Source organism: Sus scrofa, chromosome 1 (assembly GCF_054392235.1).
Source record: "Sus scrofa isolate SSC_HxYL_T2T_F1_AM1 chromosome 1, Sscrofa_HxYL_maternal_Yorkshire_Landrace_v2.0, whole genome shotgun sequence".
Lineage (NCBI taxonomy): Eukaryota > Metazoa > Chordata > Mammalia > Artiodactyla > Suidae > Sus > Sus scrofa.
This window is the reverse complement of record NC_139383.1, coordinates 284,437,008-284,451,513: the sequence shown is the minus strand read 5'-3', so window position 1 is coordinate 284,451,513 and position 14,506 is coordinate 284,437,008.

Sequence of the window (14,506 nt, the reverse complement as noted above, 5' to 3'; positions counted from 1 at the left end):
GCAGGTTCAGTACCGCGGTTGTGAAGTTTCAGTGGCTGCTCACTACATGGCAACTCTTCACTAGTTGGGGCCATCAACTGGTGCAGGGGACATCAGGGTGTCTCTCTGGTCTCTCCCGCTGCACGTCTTCCAGCAATAAAGTCACCTTAGGCAAGTTCCTAGGATAGTTCCTTGTGTTTCCTTTAACTCTGAAAATAGCTTCTGCTGCTGGCTTTGCTCTCAAAGCAGGGATGCTAACCCGATGATTTGTGACCAAGGATATCTGGGCTTCTCACAACCTCACCTCGGAAAGACATCTTCCTTCTCCCCAACCGGGGAGTTGCTACCCCTTTATACTCTCCATTCGTTCAAATTAACAAATCAAAGGAGAATGCCATTGGCTCCTATCCGTAGATGCTACAGAAAACACGTGATAAAACTTAGCAGCCCTTCCCAGAAAAACTGTAGGGAAAATAGCAATAAACTCCCTAAACACTCTGAGAACTATTTTTCAGCTGCAGCCTTTGCAGCTAGCTTGACACTGGGAAGGTAGAAGTGGCCAGAGGTCATTCTGGTGGTCACAGAGGGGGAAGCTTTCTGCAGCAGGGTGCTTCCTATTCTCCGGGGGGTGGGGGTGGGGGTGGCAGCAGCAGGGACATTCCGTCTCCTATGTCTGCCCTCTGGACTGCAGTGACAAGATGAGCTCCCAGAGCCTCCGGTGGTGGCAGCATCCCCGGTGGGTCAGTTCTTCAGTGGCCTAGATGGCAGCACTTCAGGGTCCTTCCTCCATCCCCAGAGCATTCACTTCCGTGCACTCAACCCTTCCTATTGGAAACAGCTGAGCACGTGCCAAGTGCTCAGGCCGGAACCCAGCACAGTCGGGGTGCAGGGGGTGGGCAGTAAACTGCTGTTGCTGCATCGAAGACAAGATTCTGTCCTCTGTGAGCCCTCAGCCTGGTCGGAGAGGCAGAAAGGGCGCTGAGAAACAGTATGATGACATTCAAGGCTTCTTCTTGCCTCTTTTTCTTTTCTTTTCTTTTTTTAAAGGGCTGCACCCATGGCATATGGAAGTTTCCAGGCTAGGGGTCGAATCAGAGCTGTAGCTGTCAGCCTACGCCACAGCCACAGAAACACAAGATCCGAGCCGCGTCTGCAACCTACACCACAGCTCACGGCAACGCCGGATCACCGACCCACTGAGCCAGGCCAGGGATCGAACCCACATCCTCATGGATACTAGTCAGATTCGTAACCCACTGAGCCATGACAGGGACTCCTTCTTGCCTCTTTTCTAAGACTGGGTTGTGATCATGTGGGGTCTTTTGTCATTTGTTCTTCAGCAGACATGTACTGTTGCCCACTAGATACTCTGCACTGTGCTGAGTATCTAGTGGGCAGAGATGAGTTAGACACCCTGGCCCACCCTCTAGTGAGACAGGGCACCATATACATTGATGAACAGGCCTATTGGCAGATGTAACAGTAGGCAGTGCATGGGGGGTTGGGGTGTAGGGAGAGTGGAGTTGCTAGTTTTTTTTTTTTTTTTTGGCCGCCCCGAGTCATTTGGAGTTCCCAGGCCAGGGATCAGATCGGAGTCACCGCTGTGACTTAAGCCATGGCTGCGGCTATGCCAGATCCTTAACCCACTGTGCCGGGCCAGGGATCGAGCCTGTGTCCCAGCACTCCCAAGACACCACCAATCCTGTCGTGCCACTGCAGGAACTCCTGGAGTGGCTAGTTCTGCCTGGAGTTGGAGGGTGCTTCACAGAAGAGGTGATAAATAAACTGAGTCATAAAGAATACGTAGAGGGAAGGGCATCTCGGGCAGGAGACACAGCACGTGCAAAGGCTCCGAACAGGCAGGGCAAGCCTGTCATGCGTTTGCAGCTCTGGGTAGGGAGTTGGTCTTGTCGGGTGAGGCTGGAGCAGGGTGCAGAGGCAGATGATACGGGGGCTGGACGCCGTGGCGATAAGCTGGGGCCTCGGCGATGACCTGTGGCTGTTGAGTGTTGTGAGTTCATGGGAGGCAGGGACCTCCTGCGTTGACGGCAGCTCCGGAAATGTTTGGGCTTTGCCATGGCTGTCAAAAGTTGATCCCACAGGGGCAGGGCCAGAGGTGATGTCTCCTTCAAGAGGCACTATCTGGGTACTTGCTGACCTTGACCTGGCAGTGGCCCTCAAGGAGACTGTCAAGCCTCTGCTGGCGACCTCAGCCCGAGTCTGCAAGAGGTCCCCTCCCAGGGTCCCCATGCAGGCTGCATTCCCAGTTTCTGGTTCCCACCCTCCACCTCCAGCTGTTCCTGTTCACCCAGATCCACCACTAGGTGGCGACATTGGCCACATTACAGGACTGGCTCCTTTCGCCCCCTGGCGACCAAGGACACCACTGTTGTCTCTGCCCAGTTGGTGGACCCCGGGGGGAGAACAAACTCATTGGGCCCAAGTTATACAAATGGGGAAACTGAGGCCCAGAGAGGGGAAGTGGCTTGCTGAGGACAGTCCCACAGATCTCTCCCCTCCTTGTGGTCAGCTCTTCCCAGGATGGGAGTCAGGCAGGGCTGGGATCCACGATGCCAGGAAGCCAAGTGCCAGGAAGCCCCCTAGGTATGAGGGTGTCTATGCACCCACAAATCTCAGGCTATCTCCCCAAATCTGAATGATAAAGGGAAAATAAGCCCTTCTGTAATTGCAGGAAGTGAGCCAGGAGAAAAGTGGAAGTCACCATTCAGGGCACAAGATGCATGCTGCCCACCCTCCATCAAGAGGAGGCTCTGAAGGGAGTTCCCACTGTGGCTCAGTGGTAATGAACCTGACTAGTATCCACAAGGATGCAGGTTCAATTTCTGGCCTGCCTCAGTGCGTTAAGGATCCAGGTGTTGGAGTTCCCCTCGTGGCGCAGCGGTTAACGAATCCGACTAGGAACCATGAGGTTGCGGGTTCGATCCCTGCCCCTGCTCAGTGGGTTAACGATCCGGCGTTGCCGTGAGCTGTGGTGTGGGTTGCAGACGCGGCTCGGATCCCGCGTTGCTGTGGCTCTGGTGTAGGCCAGCGGCTACAGCTCCGATTAGACCCCTAGCCTGGGAACCTCCATATGCCGCGGGAGCGGCCCAAGAAACAGCAAAAGGACAAAAAAAAAAAAAAAAAAAAAAAAAGGATCCAGGTGTTGCCATGAGTTGTGGTGTAGGTAGCAGATGAGGCTCGGATCCTGTGGCTCAGATCCCATGTTGCTGTGGTTGTGGTATAGGCTGGCAGCTGCAGCTCCAATTTGACCTCTAGCCTGGGAACTTCCATATGCTGCTGGTGCGGCCCTAAAAAGAAAAGAAAAAAAGAGAGAAAGCTCTGAGGAGTTCCCTTGTGGTACAGTGGATTAAGGATCCATATTGTCGCTGCAGCAGCTTGGGTCACTGCTCCGGCACAGGTTCAGTCTCTGGCCTGGGAATTACCACATGCCATGGGTATGGCCAAAAAAAGGGGGGGGGGAGAGAAGGCATCTAAGTGTTACCTTGAGGCAGGACCCACTGCGATGCCAGCAAAGTCATCTCTGCTCTGCAGCCTGGGCCCCCCTCTGCACACACAGGGCTGGAAACCCAGGTCTATGCACAGCCACAGAAGCCACGGGCCACATGGCTTTGGTTTCCTTGGTTTCCCTGCAGCCTGGAGCTTTGTTCTGACCCTCAACCCCACAATCCGCCTATTGTCCTAGTGGGGGGGGGGTGTGGAATCTGGGCAGGCGGCAGGAAGGCGCTGTGGGAGGAGGGGCTGGTGTCCGCGTGTGGCTCATGGGGGGGTGTGCCTACCCTGGGGACCTGGGGAGTCCCTGCTTGGAGCTACAAGCAAAGGTGGGCCACGCAGCCCGCCTACCAAGGGTTAAAACCTTCCAGGCAAAGAGAGGAGGGAGAAAAGCCCTGTTCTGATTTGCTTAATGAATGTTAATTAAGAGGACAGAAGAGAGCAGATTCCTTCAGGACAGAGATGAAAGGCCTGTTAATTAAATCTGGGGAGATGGGGCCAGGACCCTGCTGGTCCCACCTGAGAGCCCCACAGCCTTGTTGGAGCGCAGAGTTGGGGGCGCCAGGGCAGGGGGGAGAGCGGCCCTGACCCCCAGACTTGGGGCCCTGGCTTTGGATGCTTGGGGAGGTGCCAGCACTGGCCCAGACGCCTTGTGGTACCTCCAGTGGGCCCCGTCCCTCTGGGTCACCTCGTTGTCCCCGCTGGGTGGTCTGGGTGATTTCCCAGGACGCCCTCCCTGTCTGATTCCAAGGCTCTGTAAGTCAGTGCTCTCTCTCTATCTGCATGGCTGGGCCTCCGTCTTCCTTTCTGTCAAGTGGGCAGGCTTCACCTGCTCAGCGGACAGGCAGGAAGTCAGAACTGGGGGTCTTCCCAGGCTGCACCAGTGCCCAGGACCCCGCTGCCAGGTCCAAGCCCATCTGTTGGCATTGTGATCGCCCTTTGCACCTCTCAGCGACCTCCCCGCACCTCTGAGCAAGGACAAGGTGACCAGCACGGAGGTTCCCTGGGGGCCAGGACTGGGCTGAGGGCATCACCTGCAGGAAAGTACAGACAGCGAAGCCCAGCCGGAGCAGTCGCTTGCCCAAGATCACACCCTGCTGATCCGCATCAGAGCTTGGACTCCTGACCCCAGAGCCCATGCGCTTTTCCTCCTTGCTCCCATGTCATCGCGTTCATTCATTTCTTTAGGGAGCACCTGTGCTGGGCACTGGGGTTGCCATGATGCAAGTGAGCGTAGTCCGTGACCTCATGCAGTTTCCTAGAGAATTAGGGAGACAGACACCTAGGAAACAAATTGATGAATTAGGGGGTGAGACATCATGGTAAGCGCCACAGAGGAAATAGATGAGGGCCCCAGATGAGGGGGTGAGTTTAGCTTGAGCAATCAGGGGAGACTTCTTGGAGGCGGTAACAGTGCAGAAGAGGAGACCTGAAAGATGAGACGGAGGGCGGGGTGGAGAGGGAGGGCTCATGCTGATGGGAGCTGACAGGGGGCACCTCGGCTGTCACCCTTAGAGAGCGTCTATTTCCTGGTGTTCACAGGTTCAGACAGGCCGAGGGACGTGGTTGGCTTCAGGACATGCCCTTAGAGCAGCAACTGTCTCAACCCCTCTGTGTCTCCAGCCCAAGGAGGGCCTAGCCTGGGGCTGAGTCAGGGGGCCCAGATGGATAAATGATGACGCAGGGGCCAGAGGCTGCGCTGCAGAGGAGGTAACAGTAGCTGTCCTTTCATCATTTCCTCGCTGGACAGACTTTCACTGAGTCCACATGATGCCAGACCCTGAGCTGGGCACAGGGGACAGAGGGATGAGCTGGTGAAACTGTCCTTGCATTTGGGGAGCCCAGATAACAGACTGGTGATTATAACACAGAGTGATCAGAGTAAGCCCTGGGGAAGTGAGAATAAAGGGAAAGTGCCTACTCCAGTCTGGAGAAGTCAGGGAAGGCTTCTTGGAGGAGGTGGTATCTCAACGAAGACCTAGAGGGGAGGAGATAGCCAGAAAACGGGATAGAAAGGAGCGTTCTGGGAGAGGGAACAGTATGTGAAAGGCTCAGAGACAAAGCTGAAGAATTAAGGGAGCCCGGGGTGACCGGAGACGGGATTTGGGAAGAAGTGAGCCAGGGGTGGCAGGGAGGGTAAGCCGGTGGGGTGGGCAAGGGCCAGAAGACGCCGGCTCTGCATGTCCAGCTGAAAAGCTCCCAGGGAGCTGCTGGAGCCATTGGAAGGTTTTTAGCAGAGGGGAGACCAGAGCAGGTTTGGTTTTGCAAAGTCCTCCGGCTGCTGCAGGGATGTGGGCAGCGGGGCTGGTGTGGAAGCAGAACTGGGCTGGATGCTCCTGCAGGAGCCAGGAAGAGGGGTGGTGGCCTGGATGGGGAACAGGGAATGGGCAACACTTGCTGTGGTGCACAGGGAAACCGCCAGCTGGACTGGGAATTGGAGGGGGAAGATGAGGGTGGCGTCCTAGTCTCTGGCTGGGTCACCTGGCTGGGGATGAGGTCCTGAAACAGGGGCACAGACCTAAGGCAGGTGTAGAGGTCAATTTCAAGCACCAAAATGGTGCAGCTCAGAGGTCATTCATGAGATGTGTCCAAGAGGCGAGGCTCCTCTCCTGGCTTGGCCCCTCGCTCACTGTGTGTTCTTGGGCGAGTCCCTTGCCCTCTCTGGGCCTCAGAATTCCCTGCTTGATGGAGGAAGGCATAGGATGACCTCTGCGGTCTGTCTCAGGCACCCTCCCTCCTCCAACCTCTCCCAAGGGTCCAGGCTGCCCCCTCCCCAGTGAGAGGCTCCAGCCCAGGACCCAGCCCCTGGCCCCTCTCACTTCCTCTGGATGCTTGGGGAACTAGACACCCCCCCAGGGAAACCCCACAGCCAGGTCCACACAGATGTGGCTCTGCTGTGCCAGATACTGCCCACCCCCATCCAGAGTGACCCACACACAGGCCCGGCCAGGCCATGGAACCCCCCCTGTGGGTAGATGACACACCCCAGTGGTTTTCTTGTTGGTCTGCTCCACCCCCAGCCCAGAGACTAGGGACCCCTGGAGGGTAGGCGGGAGGGATGAGAATCCCCCTCTCGGTGGGCAGCAGAGTGCGTGCTTGCAAAATGCCTAGTGAAGGAGCGAAGGATGATGAATGATAAATGGATAGTAAGTGAATGAAAAGTAAATGATGAATGAGTGCATCTGAATGAGTGTATTAATAAATGAATGGGAGTTCCCATCGTGGCGCAGTGGTTAACGAATCCGACTAGGAACCATGAGGTTGCGGGTTCAATCTCTGTCCTCGCTCGGTGGGTTGAGGATCCGGCGTTGCCGTGAGCTGTGCTGTAGGTCGCAGACGTGGCTCGGATCTGGCATTGCTGTGGCTCTGACATAGGCTGGCGGCTACAGCTCCAAGTAGACCCTTAGCCTAGGAACCTCCATATGCCACGGGTGAGGCTCTAGAAAATACAAAAAAGAAAAAAGAATGAACGAATAGTGAACGAACGGATGTAAGTGTGAGAATGAAGATGATGGTGATGATGATAGTGGTGACGATGGTGGTGATTACAGTGATAATGGTAGTGATCATGATGTGGGCGGGATGGTGGTGGGGGTGGCAGCGGCGGTGGCGGTGGTGGTAGTGATGGTGGTGGTGGTGGTGACGGTGGTGGTGGTGGTGGTGACGGTGGTGATGATGGTGGTGGTGGTGACGATGGTGACGATGGTGATGGTGGTGGTGGTGACGGTGGTGGTGGTGATGGTGGTGGTGACGGTGGTGGTGGTGGTGGTGACGGTGATGGTGGTGGTGACGGTGGTGATGGTGGTGGTGGTGACAGTGGTGGTGGTGGTGACGGTGGTGGTGACGGTGGTGATGGTGGTGGTGGTGACGGTGGTGGTGGTGGTGGTGACGGTGGTGGTGGTGACGGTGGTGGTGGTGGTGACGGTGGTGGTGACGGTGACGGTGGTGGTGACGGTGGTGGTGGTGGTGGTGACGGTGGTGATGGTGGTGGTGGTGGTGGTGACGGTGGTGGTGACGGTGGTGGTGGTGGTGACGGTGGTGGTGGTGACGGTGGTGGTGGTGATGGTGATGCATGAGGGAAGTGAGTTCGGGGGCCCTCACCCTCCCAGCAGAAGGCGCCACCTGATGGTCCCCTCCCCGTTTCTCCCTCTGCACCTGCCACCCTCTCCCTTGGGCCCCTCAACTCCAGCCACATGGACCTCCCTCCTAAACACAGAGTACATCCCCACCTCAAGGCTGTAGCACACGCTGTTCCTTATGCCTGGAGCACTGTTCCCACGGATTTCTGTCCCTCTTTGCCCCAGGTCCCCATGTGGCGAGTCCAGCCCAGATCTTCCTCGACCTTGCCCTGGGCTTGTCCCTCTGCATAGGGTGTTGTTTCCCCCCTCCCCCCACCCCACCTGACATATTGGGACTTTCTTGTTTGTCTGTGGTCTGTCTCCCCCATCAGACTGGGGGCTCCCTGAGGGCGCGGTGGGGGGGGCGCTGTGCTGCCCACTCTCTCTGCCCAGCAGGGACACTTGTGGGATGAAGCCACAGGACACAAAGCAGCAGAAGAGGTCGCGGAGTCTCCTGCAGAGTGACCAGCTCCACGGAGACAGCGGTCCTCGCCCCCAGTCCCCACTGCAGAGAAACTGCCCATAAACAGTCATTTCATTTCTGAGCTCTTTCTGCTGAAGACAAGGAAACAGCAATGATAAGTCAGCAGCAGAACCCAGCAAGAGGAGGGAGGCGCGGCTAAGCCTTGGCTGGATTCTTTTTTTTTTTTTTTTCCTTTTTTGCTTTTTAGGGCTGCACCGTGGCATGTGGAAGTTCCCAGCTAGGGGTCGATCCGACCTGCAGCTGCTGGCCTACACCACAGCCACAGCAACATGGGATCCAAGCAGCCTCTGCAACCTACACCACAGCTCACAGCAACGCCAGATCTTTGACCCACTGAGTGAAGCCAGGAATCCATCCTGCATCCTCATGGATCCTAGTCGGGTTCGTTACCACTGAGCCACGACAGGAACTCTCAGCTGCCCCAGGGATTCCTAATCAGTGCCGAGAGCACTGCTGAGACCAGGATGGGACCCCCCAAGACTGAGCTGGGCCCCTGTCTGTCCCCAGGGCCTGGCAGGCGCCTGCAGGATCTGGGGAAAGGCGGCCTCTGAGGCCTCAGCTCCTAAGACCCCAGAACTTCTGGATCATCGGCCAGCACCTTCCAGACCCTTGGTGATGGTGGGTCCCCTTGTGACCCCAGAACTTTGGCACCTGCCAGTCCCACTGCCTGAAGTGCTCCTCTGCCTCTTCTCACCCGCCTGACTCCTGCTCCTTTTCTAGGCCTCAGGATAATGTCACCTCCTCCGGAAGCCCTCCCTTCCAACACCTGTTATTATTCCACGTTCCTCCTCTTTCCCATCAGGCTGGCAGTCCCAGAGGACAGGAACCCTGTGGCTTCCTGCTCTGTCCCTGCTGGACACGCCAGCAGGGTGTACCCTAGGGGTCCATACATAGTGGGGCGTGAGCGGGGGAGAGTATGAAAGCAGACCAGAGGGAGGGAGGAGGGGAGGGAGTGAGAATTTTGGCAGCGAGGCCGGGATTCCGTTGGGCTCTTATTTGGGGGGGTGGGGGGCATCCTTTTAAAGGAGGGAATGAAAGCCAACAGCAGGGAGGGAGCTTGGAAGCGCAGGACCCATGACTGGGAAGAGACTTACAAGTGGACCCCGCCCTTCACGTGGCTTTATTTTGAAAACGTGAACTTTTACAAGTGTCAGGGGGAGGCGGGACTCTGGGTCTGGGACCACGGAGCCATCAGCCTTCTCGGTGCCTCCTTAACGGGGCTCTGCCTGGACTGTGGGAAATTCATGCCGCCCACTGGGGCTGACCCGAGGCCAAGGCTGCAGCAGGAGCATCTAGACAATAAAACCGTAGGCTGCAAGACTGGTGCCTCCCGCAGAGGGCAGGGACTGAAGGGGGGCACCTAGGGGATGGGAATGGGCAGAGTAAGCCCCCATGTGTGGTGGTAGCAATGCCCCCTCGGCGGCATCCTAGGATGGGGATCCCTCATCCTCCCGGCCTTGAGCCGGGCCCTGTCCCTGCTCCTGACACCGGTCATCTGGGTTCCTCCTCACAGGGTCATACTAGGGAGGGCGTGTGGGCCCATGCTTCAGGTGGGGAGACTGAGGCTCAGAGAAGCAAAGGGACCCACCCAAAGTTACACGGCTGGGAGGGGCCAGCGGGGTTTGAACTCAGTTCTCTCGGATTCCCTTAGCAGCCTCCTTGCCTCCCGCAACGTCTCCTGATTTCCAGGACATGTAGGATGGCCCACAGCGTTCACGTCAGGTTGGAGCTCCGCCACGGGGCTCCCCCACACGCTGCTCCCGCCGCTGGAACACCCTCCCCAGACTGTGGGGGATTGTCTGCCCCCAACTCCCCGCAGGGGGATCTCTCTCTTCAGTGGAGCTCGTCGCCCATCGTCTGTCCCGCACGGCTCTCAGGGGTGTGCTCGAGCTGTCGGGCTTCCATCGGATGCGTGTGCGTGTGTGGGTGCGAGCATGAGGCGTGTGTTTTGAGTGTGCGGTGTGTCTGTGATCGACGTGGTGTACGTGCATGTGTATGTAGTATGTGCTTGTGTGTATGTGCATGTGTGATGTGGGGGGGGGCAGAACCTGGGCTGGACATGGGCACACTGTCTGAAGGCCGTGGAGCCCGGAGACACGTGGGTGCAGCAGGCAGGCTCCATGGAGCTGGAGGAGGAAGAGTGACAGCAACATTGAGGAGATGGGGGAGGGGAGAGGGAAGGGCGGGGAGGGGGAGGGGAGGGGAAGGGGGAGGGATGCCCCTGTGGCCCCTGGAGCCTGAAGGTGGGATGGAGAGGGCAGTGGGGGCCTGAGGCCCGAGGTTGGCCTCTGGGGGACCGTCCCTGAGGGGCCCAGGGAGGGGCGCTGTAGGCTTTTCAAATTGTGGGGTGCAGGAGCCTACATGAGATGGGGGGCCCAGAGTGGCTACGGAGGGCAACCTCAAAGCCACCCCAGGGCTTTCCCACTGTGTCCCCAGCAAGGGGCAGGGACTCCAGCCACGGAGCCCTTCTGACCCCCCCCAGAACAGGGCCTCCCTGAGGGCAGGGCTGACGACTGCCTGTTCCCAAGGCCCCTCGCTGGGCAAGTGCCCAGCCAGTGTGTGTGCGGAGTGAATGCCCAGCCCTGCGCCCCAAGAGCGTGTGCAGGGCCTCCCCCTTCTTCAGAGCAGCCCCGGGATAAAGGCTGGAGGTGACGAGATGGGGCAGGGTGGCTTATCCAGGCCCCCAGGGCTCAGAGAGGCCCCTGCTGGGTTTTCAAGTTGTGGTTTGACGCAATTCCCTGGTGGCTCAGTGGGTTAAGGATCTGGCATTGTCACTGCTGTGGCTCTGGTTACCACTGTGGCGCAGGTTCGATCCCTGGCCCAGGAATTTCCATGAGGCACGGGTACAGCCAAAAAAAAAAGATGTGGTTTGGAGTTCCCATTGAGTCTTAGCAGGTTAAGAACTTGACAAAGTGTCTGTGAGGATGTGGGTTCGATAACTGACCTTGCTTAGCGGGTTAAGGATCTGTCATTTCTGTAGGCTATGGTGTAGGTTGCAGATGCGGCTTGGATCCTGCGTTGCTGTGGTTGTGGTGGAGGCTGGCAGCTGCAGCTCTGATTCAACCCCTAGCCCAGGAACTTCCATGTGCCATGAGGGCCGCCCTAAAAAAAGGAAAAAAAAAATATGGTTTGACTCCAAAGCAGGGACGCACAGCCTGGCCACTTGGCATGGGTCCCCATGGGAGATCAGGCAGGGGATGTGTGTTCTGAGTCTTGTCTAGCGGCGTCCACCCACAGAAGGGCTGGGACACCTGGGCCTCGGGGGTCCCTGAAAGTGAGTGGCAGAGGGGCCCTGGCTTCAGGTCTGAGCAGGGACGCGTTGGCCCAGCGATAGGCAGAGGGCGGGCAGGGCAGTCTGCCAAAGGAGGCCCCTAAATAACAGGGAGTGACCGGCACGTCTGCTCCCCGTCCCAGCCGGGGGACAGGCTCCGGCTTCATAACGGGTGATAGATGGGCCTAATATGGGACTGGAGACGGCGGGCTGGCAGCCCCGGCCCGGCCTGCCGGCTGCCATTCGCCCATATATTTATTTATTTATGCATTCTCCTCCGTGGCAAAAGCCCAAAGACAATAAAAGAAATTGAATTGCATATCAGATGGGACATCAGAGGGAGATACAGCCGTAAATCGCGTCGTATTTATTCCATAAATATCAGCGCCTCCCGAATAGCCGGTGCCCGTTATGAAGTTATAATCAGAATCTGGTCCCGCGGTGCTCACCACCGGCCCCTCCCCCGTTAGACAAATGGGCTGGGTCCCCCAGATAAATAACCGCTTCCTCAAGCCACCTGCCCCCTTTGAGGCAGGCATCTGCTCACCCCGGCTGCTTCCACCCAGAGTCAGGGGTGGGGCCCAGGAGAAACAGCAGGAGGTGGCTGGCATGGCCAGGTGCCCACGTCCCCATGCCATGAATCCAGGGAGGGAACTTTCTGCAGGTCCTCTGCCTTCCGTCTCCACCAGAACCACCTTGGCACCTGGTTGGAGTCTTCTTTCTCTTTCATTCTAGGACAGTTTCCCCCTAAGGTGTAATTTATTTTCAGTGAAATGTGCAAATAAGTATGTAGCTTGATGAATTTTTATGTGTGTCTGAACCTGTAAAAATGCCACCAGGATCAAGGCAAAGAGCATTTATCACCCAGGACGTCCCCTGGTGCTCCCTCCCTGTCATTACCACTATTACCGCTTCTATAGGTCACTGGGCAGGTTCTAGAACTTCAGGAAGATGTTATCCTCAAACCTACTCTTTTGTGTCTGTTTTCTTGTTTGTAGGTCATGTCTGGGAGCTGCATCCATGCCACTGTGTGTATCAGAGTTTCCTCCTTTTTTGCTGCTGCGTAGTATTCCATGGTGTGAAATTTGTTCATCCATTCTCCTGTGGATGGACATTCGGGATATTTCTGATATAGGACTCTTGGGAATAAACCTGCTTGCGTGTGTCTTGCCATGACTCTTAGCACTAATTTCTCTCAAATATATGGCTGTGAGTAGAATTGTTGGGTCACAGGGTAAAGGTACATTTAACTTTACCAGAAACTGCCAAGCATGTCTTCCAAGTGGCCATGACATTTTACACCCCCCCCACCAGCAATGCGTGAGAGTTCTGGTTGCTCCAGGTGCGTGTCAACACTTGGTGATGTCTACCTTGAATTTTAGCCATTCTGGTGGCTATGTCCTGGATCTCTTTGTGGTTTTATTTTGTATTTCCACCACCACTTATTACCTAGATGACTCCATTGGTCACCCACCTGGGGTCCCTGGCCTGGCCCCTGTCCACTACAGTAGCCAGAGGGACCCTGTTTTGAAGTCAAGACCCTCTTATGCTCAAAACCCCCATAGCTCCCAGCTTGCTGAGAATAAAAGTTGAGGTTCTCCTAGGCCCCCCTGTGCCCTGTCCTTCCCCCACCATTGTCATGTGTCCCCTCCTCCTTGATGCCAGCTCTCCAAGGGCAGTACCTGTGTTTTGTTCCCAGGCATTGGTCAGTTGCCTGGCATAAAACAGAAGCTCAATCAAAGCTGGTCGAACAATCAAAATGAGTCAGTGGCAGCTAACACAGTATTTCGGCAGAGGCATTATTTTGTTTGTTTGGTTGGTTTTTGGCTGCAGTGTATAGCAGCTTGATGTGGGATCTCAGTTCCAGACAAGGGATTGAACCTGAGTCGCAGCAGTGAAAGCGCTGAGTCCTAACCACTAGACCACCAGGGAACTCCCTAGAGCCACTGTTTTAAATAAACATGAAACAGCATAAACGTAATCATTTTATTTATTTTTTGTCTTTTTAGGGCTGCACTCGAGGCATATGGAGGTTCCCAGGCTAGGGGTCCAATCAGAGCTGTAGCCACCGGCCTACGCCACAGCCACAGCAACGCAGGATCTGAGCTGCATCTGTGACCTACACCAGAGCTCACGGCAATGCTGGATCCTTAATCCACTGAGCAAGGCCAGGGATCGAACCCATGTCCTTATGGATGCTAGTTGGGTTCGTTAACCACTAAGCCACAGTGGGAACTCCAAAAGTAATTACTTTAAAGCATATAATTCGGTGGCAGGTAGTACGTTCACATTGTTCTGCAACCAGCCCTAACCCTGTCTTGTTCCAAACAGCAGCCGTTTTGACGTGGCCTCATCGACCTTGGCCGTGACTTTTAACAGCCTCCCCATCTTTTTGTTAACAACTAAATGTCTCTGAGTTCCCACCTCCCAGCGCTCAGCTTCCTCCCAGCATTTACCAACTGTGAAAACATCCCACCCCAGGAATTCCCTGGTGGCCTCGAGCTTAAGAATCTGGCGTTATCACCGCCGTGGCTCAGGTCAGCTCTGTGGCGTGGGTTCGATCCCCAGCCTGGAAACTTCCAGATGCCATGGGCTCAGCCAAAAAAAAAAAAAAAAATTCCACCTTGAAGGTTAGCTTTTGAGGGCTTCCATCCAAGCTGACCCCCCATAGAGGCCCCCAGGCTTGCCCTCCCACCCCCATCCCCGCACACACACACATCACTGGTCCCTCTGCCGGGGCCAATGGGTCCCCTAGAAGTGGGACGGGCCTGGGGGAAACTGGACTCTGCTGGCTCTGCCCCTGCCCCATCTCCCTTGTGTCCCCACCCTCCCCCTGCGACAGTAGGAATCTTTCCTCTTCTTTGGTTCATAGCTGGGGGAGGGGAGGACGGCCCAATTTATTTGGCAACAAATAAAGAGCTGCCATGATTAAGGGGGGGGGGAGAAAGTTTAAAGGAGGAAAAATACCTTGGGTAATGCCATCTCTTGCGTCTTTATATTCTGAAACGGATCGTTCTGGACGCGGGCAGAAGGCCTGATTTAATATCCTCATGGAAAATACTGCACCTGATCCAATTACCACGGGAATTTTGATACAGTCAGCAGTCAAGATGAAAGATTCAGAGGCGCTCACCGGGGGAGTAA